At 44.6% G+C, this 11845-nt stretch overlaps 1 protein-coding gene across 1 annotated transcript in view; it reads left to right on the top strand.

Moving 5' to 3' along the window:
* The window catches only part of CLDN10 (claudin 10), a 100673-nt gene that overhangs the window by 63390 nt on the left and 25438 nt on the right, over positions 1–11845 (top strand). The window lies entirely within an intron of this gene.

Below are 11845 nucleotides of genomic sequence, written 5' to 3'. Positions count from 1 at the left end.
GTGAGCAATTCTGAGAGCTGAAGGATAAACTGGATGAGGAAAGGGGTTTCTGGGGGACTCTGGGAGTCTAACTCTGCACTGGCCACACACGTGCACTGGGACCCCTCACATCCGGGGCACTTCTGCTCTATGCTGACCTTGCCTTCACCCCTATTTCTCCCTTCCTCTGGCCCCATTCCCTCGTTTCCATTGGTGAGCACTGTTTGAAGGAGAGACGGAAATGAGATTTTTTTTTCCCACCGCACCTTTACTTCCTCCCTGTCTTGTTGGAGGTAGACAGAATTTTAAAGATTCTAGTCTTCCTTTTTCATGAGGAAAATGGGCCCAAGAAAATGTGAATTAACAAAGAAAAATGAATGAATCACTGAAGGGCCAGGCTGGGCTATTTTCACTCAGGCACTCAAGTGGAGTGAGAAAAACAAAGCCCAAAGCTTGCAATGCTCAGAGCTGACACTTTTCATATTGAAAACTGGTGTTCTGCGCCCATTACTCCTTGCATTTAAACATCGTCAATTCCGCAGGTAGGATTATTTGGTTGACAGCAGAAAGTGTCTATTTCCAAAGCCAATGTGATTTTGAAAGTACGGTTCACCTTGGGCCCTGTGTAACCAGAAATAGAGTGTGGATAGTACTAGGCTACACCCATTAAATAGCCGATAAGAATGATCATCCAAGTTAGTCATCATTATACCCACAGTAAAAAGCAGATTCACATTTGTCCGGTGGTGACGTGGAACAAACACCCATAGGCTGGGGTCTAAAACTGACCCTGGTGGGAAATCTTCACCCTGAAGCTTAGAGGCAGCTGCTCTTTCCAGATGGTAAGGGAGAAAGAACAGTGCCCTTCTAAATAAGTAGGAGGGTGGAGACGCTTACTCCTAAGCTTGGTCTCCTGAAAACTGTGACATGTTAAGTGTCTTGAAAGTCAAGTTTAATTGGAAGTTGAGAAAAGGCTACAAGTATCTTGTAATAATAATCTGTGAGACAAATTAGTGTGTGGCTCTTCCAGCCACATTATCAATAGACAAGTCTGCCTAGAAGCAAAACAAAATAAAAAAACATCCAGAAGCATACCACCTTTCCGAGGTGGGATTCAAACCACATAGAATAATTCTTTAAATACATTATTTTTATATGAATATATCATAGATTTTAAAAGACAAAAATAGCCATTGTTGGAGGGTTCATTTGGTCACTTGATGTGTTAGACTCTGTATTTGTTATGAGATTAAAATTTGAAAGGATAGTGCTTTCATTTAAGATTATTTACTTGAGATAACAGAAATTAGACATTTATAGATAGTTTTTGAGAGCTTATGCCTAACATTCTACCCACTATGTTAAGTCATTTATCCTTTTTGGCTAATAAAATGGAATTCACAATGCTTTCTCATATGTCCATGATACGTTCTGTTTTATAACATCCATGCTGTGCTTGATTTGGTCCTTTCAGTCACATCTGGAAACTAACATGACACAATGGAATTTTATTATTTGCTTTTCTCCTCTACAGTAGCATACACAGAAAACTAACAAACAGAATATCATTCATATAGCTTAACCAAACTTCACTCACTGCTGTATTTACCATGTCAAAAATTACAACATAAGCTTTCATATGATGTTTTTATTGAGACAAAAGCTCCACTGAACTCTAAAGGATGAAATCTGGGTGGATTCTGTGGTGGGGAAGTAGTTAACTTAGTGTGCATTTGTTTGTCAGAGAGATTTGTGCCTGACAGCCAAGAGGTGTGGCAGTTTTAACAATCATAGGCAAACCATGACATCAACTTTGCTCTTTCGATCTTTTTGTTAATTCTTCACCAACCCTAAATCAAACATAGAAACAGCTATGGCTTTGAACCAAAAAAAGGGGTGTCTATTATCTGCTACCTGTTCCGTATTATCAGCATACAATTTCTTGGTTATTTCCTTTCTTTTTATGTTACTATCCAAAGCCATTTATACAGATGACTCTGCATTAACCTCAAACAAAATGCCCCTAGTAAAATACTTGTGAATAGCATATCCGCACAAATATATCATTGAGGAAAATCTATATGAAATATAATCATTTTCAAAATTAAATATTCAAATCTTGTTTCCAACTCACTACCCTTGGATGACTTTTCAAATTCACTCATGTGTGGAGAATACTACACTTCGCAATTCTTGTTGATCAAATACCCCTAGATATACTTTATAACATAGACACAAAGTCCCTTGTGATCACCAGTCTCCTTATTTGTAAGAAACTGCATTAAGTCATCTCCAAGTGCTTCTAAGTCCAATACTCTAGAACTATAAAACACCTGCACCATATTGTTCTAAAATGACATCACGCTAAGAGACCCATTGGAGTACAAAGCCAAGCAGACATGAATGGAAGAGCAGCGTCTGGACTATGTTCGTAGAGGACTTGACCGCTGACAGCACTGGGGTGGGGGTGATGAAGCAGTTCGGAGGCTGGCTGCATTGGGCGTGGGGCCTTTGCCCATGCTCTGATACTTGGTCTCCCAGCTGTGTATTCTGGAGTGGAATTGCAGCCTCAGAGAAAAGGACACAGTTTTGAACTCACACAAAAGCACCTGGCAAACCAGCAGGAGGCACAGAATGTGGTAATTTTGCTCATCTTAAAAAAAGAAAGAAAAAGAAAAAAAGCCTTTCTTGATTTTTTTTCTTTTTTTAAAGAGCAGTTTACCCTCATGATCTCACCCCTGCCTCTTCTATGCCACTGAACCCACGCCCATCTGCTTTGTCCCGCCCTCTCCCTCAACAGCACAGGTAGGTACCATAGCACAGCACACCACAGACCACATGCATGGGCCACGCACCATGGACTACGTATCACGGGCCACATACCACGGACCACACACCACAGGTCACACACCATGGACCACAGACCACATGCCACAGACCACATGCCACGGACCACACACAACAGACCACATGCCATGGACCACACATCACAGACCACACACCATGGACCATGCAGTATAGGCCACACACACCATGGGCCACATGTCACAGACCACATGCCATGGTCATGAGTCACACACCACAGAACACATGCCCTGGACCACATGCCACGGGCCATACGCCATCAATGATGCCACTTCTCCCTCCTCACCACTGTTAAGTTATAGGGCAGAGATTTTTGTCTGTTTTGCTCACCACTTCGACAATGTACAGCAGGATGCCTGGTACATTACAGGCACCCAATAAATGAGTTGGTTCAGCGAATGGATATTGTTCTAAAAATGAGTTGCATGGGTTGTCTGAGCATTTCATGGCAGGGAATCCCAGCCTCTTACATTTGCTTCCCCAGTCACTGAGAGGTTCCACAGCCTCTGACTGCTTCTTTGTCTCAATCATTCCCTAAAAGTCCCTCCAACAAGTTCTACTGTAACCGGGGCTAGAAGAGTGGGCAGAATCAGTGGGCAGAAAAGTTGTATTTTTGGCACAGTGAACAATGAGAACACAATATTTGGTGGTGATTCTGACTACAGGTTTATTTTCAACACCGGACAACTTAACTTTAAAGCAAAAATGCAGAAGAAATTGGTCATGTTGACATGACCTTAATGTTTAATGTAGTCATTGTGTACTACTATTTCCTTATTGCTCTAAACACACAAGAACAAGAGCAATCATTACTGGTGCATTCGCTGTCCACACTCAGTCATGAGACCTGTGGGGAAATTCAGGAGATATCTCCCCCGTCTCCAGTCACTCAACATAAGCACACAAGTGCATCTTACACCATCTGCACAGACAGCCGCCTTCCTCATCACCTTTACTCCGCACTCATGTCTGGGAGGAATCATCTCCCTTGCTTATTCCATGTCACTCCTGCTTGGTCTCTATAAGAGACACACATTAATAAACACACACACACATCCCCGACACCTCAGTGCAATATTCCACGCTTTTCTCTCTCCACATCTCTGTTTTTCTCTAGTTCTCAGGTAAGAGGCAGCAGTGAAGGAAAATAAAGATAATGGACAAAAAATATTCAAATAATAACATCTTTCCACTTTGGATATAGTCATGTCTGGTGCTTTTGAGACTTTATGTTTTCATTTTTTAAAAACATGTCTCTTGATGTCTTCAGAAACTTGATGACAAGAATGTTACTTATATTTATATTAAGAACATAAACCTTGGAGGTAGATGAAGAAGGCTTCAAAGTTATAAAAGAACTGGACAGAACCCAAACAAGGACGGGAAACGCTGCTGTGGGTGTGCCCTGGGGTTCAGCCCCTTTACCAGCAATCTGGAATCTATGGTGGAAAAGAACACCTGCATGTTAATATCTGATTATGCTACTTTGATTCTTTGTAAATTTTTAAAAGAAGTATTCCTTTATTGTAAGATTTATTTATTTTGTGTAGAAGAACTGGGATGTAGGCCAGAAGTGTGGGGTGAGAGGATTCATCAGAGACAGAGTAGGGAGCAGAACAGGCAGATCTACTGAAATACACTGGTGAGAAGAGCAGCTGGCGAGGCAGGAGAGGTCTGCTGTGCCTTGTGGGTGACCACACGATGAATCCTCTCAGGCCCCTGTGCTTCTGGCCTGTACCCCATTTATGTGTGTATAATGCACAAATCCATTTAAAAAACATAATGAATGAACTTCATCTAGTACAAAATTTGGTCACACCATGAAGTTAAATATGGATACTAGGTACCCTGTTCAAATACTCCTGATGATAAGAGCCATTCTCCTGAAAAGTAGCCATTTATATGTTACCCAGAACAGCTTTGACCCATTTTGCCCATGCTTATTTACAGAATTGGTGGATTTTCACTGAATACACAAGTGACTGAGAGCTGTCTCGCAGGGAGTGAGGCCTGGCAGTAAACTGGCTCAGGGCAGCTCATCCTCTGTCTCCTTCCCTAGCAAGTTACTTGCTCTCCATGGGGGCTGTTTTCTCATCTTTATATGGGAATGGAAACAGAACCAACTTCATAGGGCTGTTATTAAATGAGGGAAGTACTTAGGATGCTGACCCTTAAAGATAACCTTAATAGATAAAAAATAGGAGAAAGCCTGCATGCAACAACAACAACAAAATCCTCACAATTATTTGCTTATGGATATGCTTTTATAAGAATTTGGTTTCTTGACCCCTTAAGAATTCATTTTAGAGCTGGCCCTCCCTGGTGGCGCAATGGATTAAGGCACAGCACTATGAAGCTATCTGCAGACACTTCCGCATGAGTTTGATCCCCGCCCCTGAGGTGGCCCACATGGCGCGGCAGACCTCTCCTGTGTCCCCACTGCTCCCCTCAGCAGTGTGCTTCCTCGATCTGCCTGTTCTGCTCCCCGCTCTGTCTCCGGTGAATCCTCTCATGGCCCCTGCCCCTCTGGCCTGTACTCTGGTTCTGTACAAAGCTCCAAACAAACTTCTGGAGCTTTTCCCATGCAGTGGAATTCCTGACCACGTTGAAATAAACTTCTCACTTGCTCTATTCTGAGGCCCTGGAAGAGGGCAAGTAAGTCTTCCTTTGGCGATGAGCTCTTAAACATGTGATAATGAGGGGTAAGGGCTCTGAGACAGCTCTCCACCTTCCCATGTGGCTGCCATTTTGTCCCGGTGCGACCTTACTCCTCACCGCCCCCACCCCCGCTTCCCCACCTCTTCTCTTCCTCCTCTACCTCTTGCTCCTTTCCCTTCTCCTTGCACTTCTAATAACCTTACTCTGTGGTGCGGCCGTCCTCCCCTTCCGCTGTCTAGTTTTATTTCTCACTTCCCTTTGACCCGCCCCCCACCGCCATTTTGCTTTCCCTTGGACTATTCTCTATCACACTTCCTCGTTCCTTGCTCTCTGCTCTGGGGCACCAGCCTCTGCTTTGCTGGCACGCTACTGGACTCTTTCTGCTGTGTTTCCTTTAAGACTTACACCTGGCTCATCCCTAATCATTTTCTGCCGGTCAGTTTAACTCTGGTTAAAACAACTTTTATGGAAAATGTTGTATAACTCTAAACTGAGGCAAATAAAAGAACATGAAGGAAATGAATACTACTTTTACTGAATGCCTTCACCGGCCAGATCCTTAATAGATGGCTCTAATTCCCACGATAACTTTGAGAAAGAAGCAATTATTTATTCCCATTTTATAGCTGAAGGAGAGATGCTGAGCGGTAGGTGACCTGCCTGAGGTCACATGGAGCTAGTTTTGCCAGTTCCCTCATCTGTCCTCTGTGCATCACCTTGCTTCACAAGTGAATTGAACTACCAAGCTTTATCACAATTTGTTAAAGAATCCGAATACTGGGCCCTCCCTGGTGGGTTAAGGTGCAGCATTATGAAGTTAAAGCCACTTCAGCATGAGTTCAATTCCTGCCCCGGAGGAGATCCACATGGCACAGCAGACCTCTCCTGACCTGCCCACTGCTCCCCTCAGCAGTGTACTTTGTGGATCTGCCTGTTCTGCTCCCCACTCTGTCTCTGGTGAATACTCTCACCCCTCTGCACCTCTGGCCTATACCCCAGTTCAGTAAGCATAAATAAATAAATCTTAAAAAAAATCCAAATACAAATTGATAACAACATTACCCATAGGAATTTTTAAGGCATTATCTTCAAATGCCACCCCTATATACATATACATACACCCCAAAGAAAAACAAGCAGAAAAGAAAACAGTGAGGACATCAAAGGAAAACTCCCACCTCTCTGCTCCTGATTTTATGTGTGATTGGTCCAGTTCATTAGGAACCATAGACCAGAGACTTACAGAGTTCAAAGTGGCCTTACAGACTGTCCAAAATAATTCCTTCATTTTACAAATGAAGAAATTGCAACTCAGAGAAATATAAGACTTGTCAACATATGTAGATTACTTGTTGCCAACCAAGGAGGGATAGGTTGAGTCAATATTCATAAGATGTTTATTGACAAGCAAAATACTATCAGTGCAGTGCAAGCCCTGGAAGGTTCCATCACCCCAGAGGGAGAGCCATTCCCAGTTGGAGAGGCATTCGTGACATCGACTTAAGTTGCTGGGGCTTCTATTTTATCCTCCAGGGGATTAAGAGGACCCTAGATGGCCCTAAGACACCTCAGCACTGGGAATGAGTATCTCCTGAAAGCACAAAAAACACCCACAAGAGAAATGGCACCAGCCGTCAGCACCTGCTGAAGCAGGTACCTCAGAGGGGACCAAATGATAAAACAGGGAAACTGCTTATAATTTGTAAAAAAAAAAAAAAATCTATCTTTATCTATCTATGATGTTAGGATCCTCGTGGGCATTCGTTCTCGTAACTGCTCCTACCACTCTGTATCATGCTAAGTAGAGTACAAATAGTATAGAGTTAATATAGAGCATTAAGATAAACTAAGAGTGTTAGTGAAAATGGAAGGAAAAAAAATAACACAGATTCGCTGATCTCGGCATCTATGTCTTAACGTGTGCAACAAAATTGGCTCCCGGACAGTTGTTTTTTCAGTTCCTGCCAGTTTTTTTAATCAGGAATTCAGTTTTTTCCCATCTGATTAGCAATCTGCCACTTCCTTGGAATCTAGGAAGGTGCTAATGTATACTGAAACCAAAATTTGAGGCTTAGAAAACCCTTGAGCTGTTGAAAGGCACACCTGTGTTGTTTGGCAGGTGAGTTGAATCTCAAGTAAAGAATTTCTGCAAATCTCCTGTTCAGTCGGCTAAACTGGTTTTTACTCCTATTGAACAAATCCTGGAGTTGGGGGGGGGTCCTCTAGTTTTCCTTAATAACCATAATAAAGCCAAAGAAATAACTTCCAATGCTCATCTCAGTGGCTTAGGTCTCCAAAGTGGAAAAGTTCAGAATATATTTTAAGATATTAAATGCTTTCATGCAAATTCATTCATCCATCATAAATCAGTAGTTTCCATAGTGGAGAAAAAAACAACTATGGTGCTTTATAAAGACCAAATTATTAATTATGATGTTACTAGGAATCATTACTAGGAAAGGTAATGATCCAGCCATTTTCACTTTTACGTAAATTATAAGTTAATTTATGTTGAAATTCAGACTAGTTTGTCGTAGTTAATTAAAAGTATCAGTGAACTGAATCCTATTGAAAATAAGGAAGCATTTATCAGTTGAACGTACTCGGTAAATCGGGTTACAGATAACTGCCAAGGTTACTGGGACTCTATAATCTTAAAGTGAAACGGGCCACTTGTCTTTAGTACTTTGTAAAAATCTGTTCTATTCAGTCTGTTTTCATAGTTGGGAAATTCTCAAGTTGGATTATATGATAATCTGCACTATCTTTAGGTTTCTTCTGATTAAACCGGTTTTGAAAAGCTTCAGTATAAAACATTCTAAAATAAATGTCCAATTCATTTGGCATTCGTCAGTATCAGAGAACATTAACAGTTTTCATTCTCTGGCCAGGCATTTGATGGTTCTTATATCAATTGTACGCCAAAAGTCAGGTGCATGGTAGGGAAGAAGAGGAAGAACATTTGGGGTTGTCTAACCTCAGAGAAAGGACAAAGGCAAAAAGCAAATGAATCAGGCTCATAGGCATGACAATCCTGGCTGTCTTAGCTGGCAAAAGAGCTGACAGTGATGAGCCCAGGCCTTAATTTATGGATGGTTTGTGGTATTTGAAACCCCTTTTAAGCTGAACTTGTGTGTGATTCCCTACAGCAGAAGACTATTTCCTTTTTCAAAGCTTTCAGCCAAGAGTGGAATATTCTTTCCCTCTGGAATACACATGACCTTTTCGCTAAGGGAACTGTTTACACACTCATACATGAATCTCAGTCACCAGAGAAGTTCCCATCCTGGTTGTCCATTAGAAGCTTTAGCAATATCACCACCAGGCCACCGCCACAGGTCTGGCTTACATTGTCCGTGATGCCCAGGAGAGGGACTGGAGGGAGGGAGGTAACTGGGGGTGGGAGGTCTAGATTGGAATTCAGTTTGTTTCCTCAGGAAGCAACATTGGCCATGGTAGTAGTCTGCATTGATGGCTTTTCAAAGATTTATTTATTTATGCATACAGAACTGAGGTACAAGCCAGAGTTGCAGGAGTGGTGAGAGGCTTCACCAGAGACAGAGCGGGGAGCAGAACAGGCAGATCGACAAAGAACACTGATGAGGGGAGCAGCAGGCAGCTCAGGAGAGGTCTGCCGTGCCGTATGGATCACCTCCAGGGCCAGGAATCGAACTCCCACTGAAGCGGCTGCAACCAGCTTGCAGTTCTGCTTCCTAACCCGTTGCGCCACCAGGGAGTGCCACATTGATGGATTTTCAAAGTACAATTGGTAAAATGACATTTTCTACTAAACTTTGGTGGTGGTGGTGGGGGGGGACATGTAAAACACCAAGCAATTCTTCATCATTCCAGTGTCTTTCATTTCAAACAATGGAAATGATAACCACCCTGTTGATAATTCAGAAACTATGTGAGTGTTGGGTGTTCAAGATCACAGCTCTACACTTTACAGTGTCGAAAACCCAGTCAAGGATCTGTCTGCAGAGTGAGAGAAAGAAAGAACAATTATAGTGAGTATCTACCATGAAGACACAAGCAAAATGACTGTCAACCCAGGCCAGAAATAAAGTACAAACTCTACATTGGTGCAGTTCATAATTTCAGGAAATTTCATGGGTGGGTTCTGCTTCATGACTTCTTATGGTGGCCACATAGTTAAGTGCACCAGAAGTAAGCAGATCATTCAGAAAGGAATGGGGCATGGAAATAATAGTGGGAGCATGCTGGAGAGCAGGAAACCAGCTGATAAAAGCACTTTAAAAGGCAAGTCAGACAAAAGAACGAGGACACTTTGTTGTCCCTCCACAAAGGTGACAGGTGCGAACAGGGGCAGATGAGAGGGATGCATTTGGCAGGAGTTTCCCAGACTGTTTTTTTTTTTTTTAAGATTTATTTATTTATGCATACAAGAACTGGGGTACAAGCCAGAGGTGGGGGGCCATAAGAGGATTCACCAAAGACAGAGTGGGGAGCAGAACAGGCAGATGCACTGAAATACACTGCTGAGGGGAGCAGGTGGGGTCAGGAGAGATCTGCCGCGCCATGTGGGTCACTTCCCTGGCCGGGGATTGAACTTGTGCTGCAGTGGCTGCGGATAGGTTCACAGTGCTGAGCTTTAGGGCCCACTGCACCACTAGAGAGGGCACTAAGCCATTTTTAAGTCTGACCTACAGGGAAGTCAACCGGACACACCAGGACAAGCTGGGGGGCCAGGCAGCAGTGTGGCTCTGCCTGTTATCTCACCTTCTGTCCCTCCTCACAGGGTGTGGTGCCCAAGCACGCTCAGGTGCCACGAAGGAGTCCCCAATGCGCCCCCAAAGCTCCTCCCTGGTCCCAGCAGCGTTTACACTGCTGCCTCACACAGACAGTGGCCTTTGGGTGGAACGTTAAAGAGACCGGGACTCAATATAAACAACAAAACGTCTCAAGTCTGTCCAAACTGAATGAGGAGGCTGTATCACATGCAAACCCTTGGCTGACAGGTCAGAGCATGGACTGGGGATTATCTCTAGCCACAAACGCAACTGTGCTAGAGCAGTGTGCTGTCTTAATGTCTCTGTGTTCTAGTGACTCTATGATCTTAGCACTGCTTCTCTACAGCGATCTAATCACTGCTCATTTCATGCTGTACCCATTTGGCTTAAGAGAAAAGAAGTGACAAAGGGGAATTGAGAAATCCATCACAACGAACCCAAGTGTCCCTGCAGAAAGGTTGTGAAATAGGGGTTAGCAACCAGCTTTATTGTGGCGGGCTGATTTATAGGTTTTAGACCTTTGGCTACTTTTGGCAAGAAGTGAATAGCGCAGGCTCATGCTAAGAACTGCAAGGACCTGGTGGGACGACCCTAACAAAGTCAGTATTTTTGTGCTCTCGTTTATGCCCAGAGTGCATCAACGAAGGAATGAACGAGCTTATTCTTCCATCAGGTGGAAAGGTAGAAGTGGTTAAAAAGAGAAAAAAGAGGGCCCTCCCTATGAAGCTCTCAGCAGCCACTGCAGTGCGAGTTCAATCCCCAGCCAGGGGGGTGACCCACATGGTGCAGCAGACCTCGCCTGCCTTGCCCGCTGCTCCCCTCAGCAGTGCACTCTGGTGAATCCTCTCGCCCCCACCCCTGTATCTCAGTTCTGTATGCATAAATAAATAAATCTTTTTTAAAAAAAGAAAAAGAAAAGAGGACAGAGCAGTTCCCATTGTGATAGGACTTTCCATTCACAGAACAGATGCACAGAACTGGGAACTGGAAGGGACTAAGAAAAATTGTTCTGTCGTGCCTGACCCAAGCGGTTAGCTGTGCGGCTGGGACCTTAGAGATGCCTGAAGCGGGAGGGCGGCGACGCCACGCACCTCGGTGCCAGACTCCCGCACAGCACCCGCGGGAAAGAACTGCAAGATGTGGAGTCCCAAAAGGCAGCGCTCCTTCTGCACAAGCCGAGCGGGGCCACCCAACACCACGCGCCGGCAAGCAACCTTTACAGCTCAGCAACCCGAGGGCTGCGCAGCGTTACCAGGCCGTGGCCTTTCCGGGCACACAAAAGGCTTTTCTGCTCTGCTTTTACAAGGTGCTCGGGGAGCCAAGCTGTTTGCCACGGGGCGGGGTGGGGGAGGCGGGGAGGGGAAGGAGAGCTGAGCGGAGGGAGGAGGGGAGGCGCAGCTTCACGTCTCGCAGCTGATCGGTTCCAGCGCCCCGCCACCACCACGGGAGAGCCAACCCCCGCGTCCCCCGGTGCCCCTCCACGCGTGGTCCGAGGATGCAGGCGAGCGCCGGCCGGGCGGCTCCCGACAGCGGGCGCCGGGCCAATAGGCGGCGAGAACCCGGGCGGCGACGGTCGCGGATCCTCGGCG

The sequence above is a fragment of the Condylura cristata genome, unplaced genomic scaffold (genome assembly GCF_000260355.1).
Source record: "Condylura cristata isolate star-nosed mole 26May11 unplaced genomic scaffold, ConCri1.0 scaffold00010, whole genome shotgun sequence".
In the NCBI taxonomy this organism is placed as follows: Eukaryota; Metazoa; Chordata; class Mammalia; order Eulipotyphla; family Talpidae; genus Condylura; species Condylura cristata.
The sequence above is the reverse complement of the archived record's forward strand: the minus strand, read 5'-3'. Positions and strand labels throughout refer to the sequence as shown.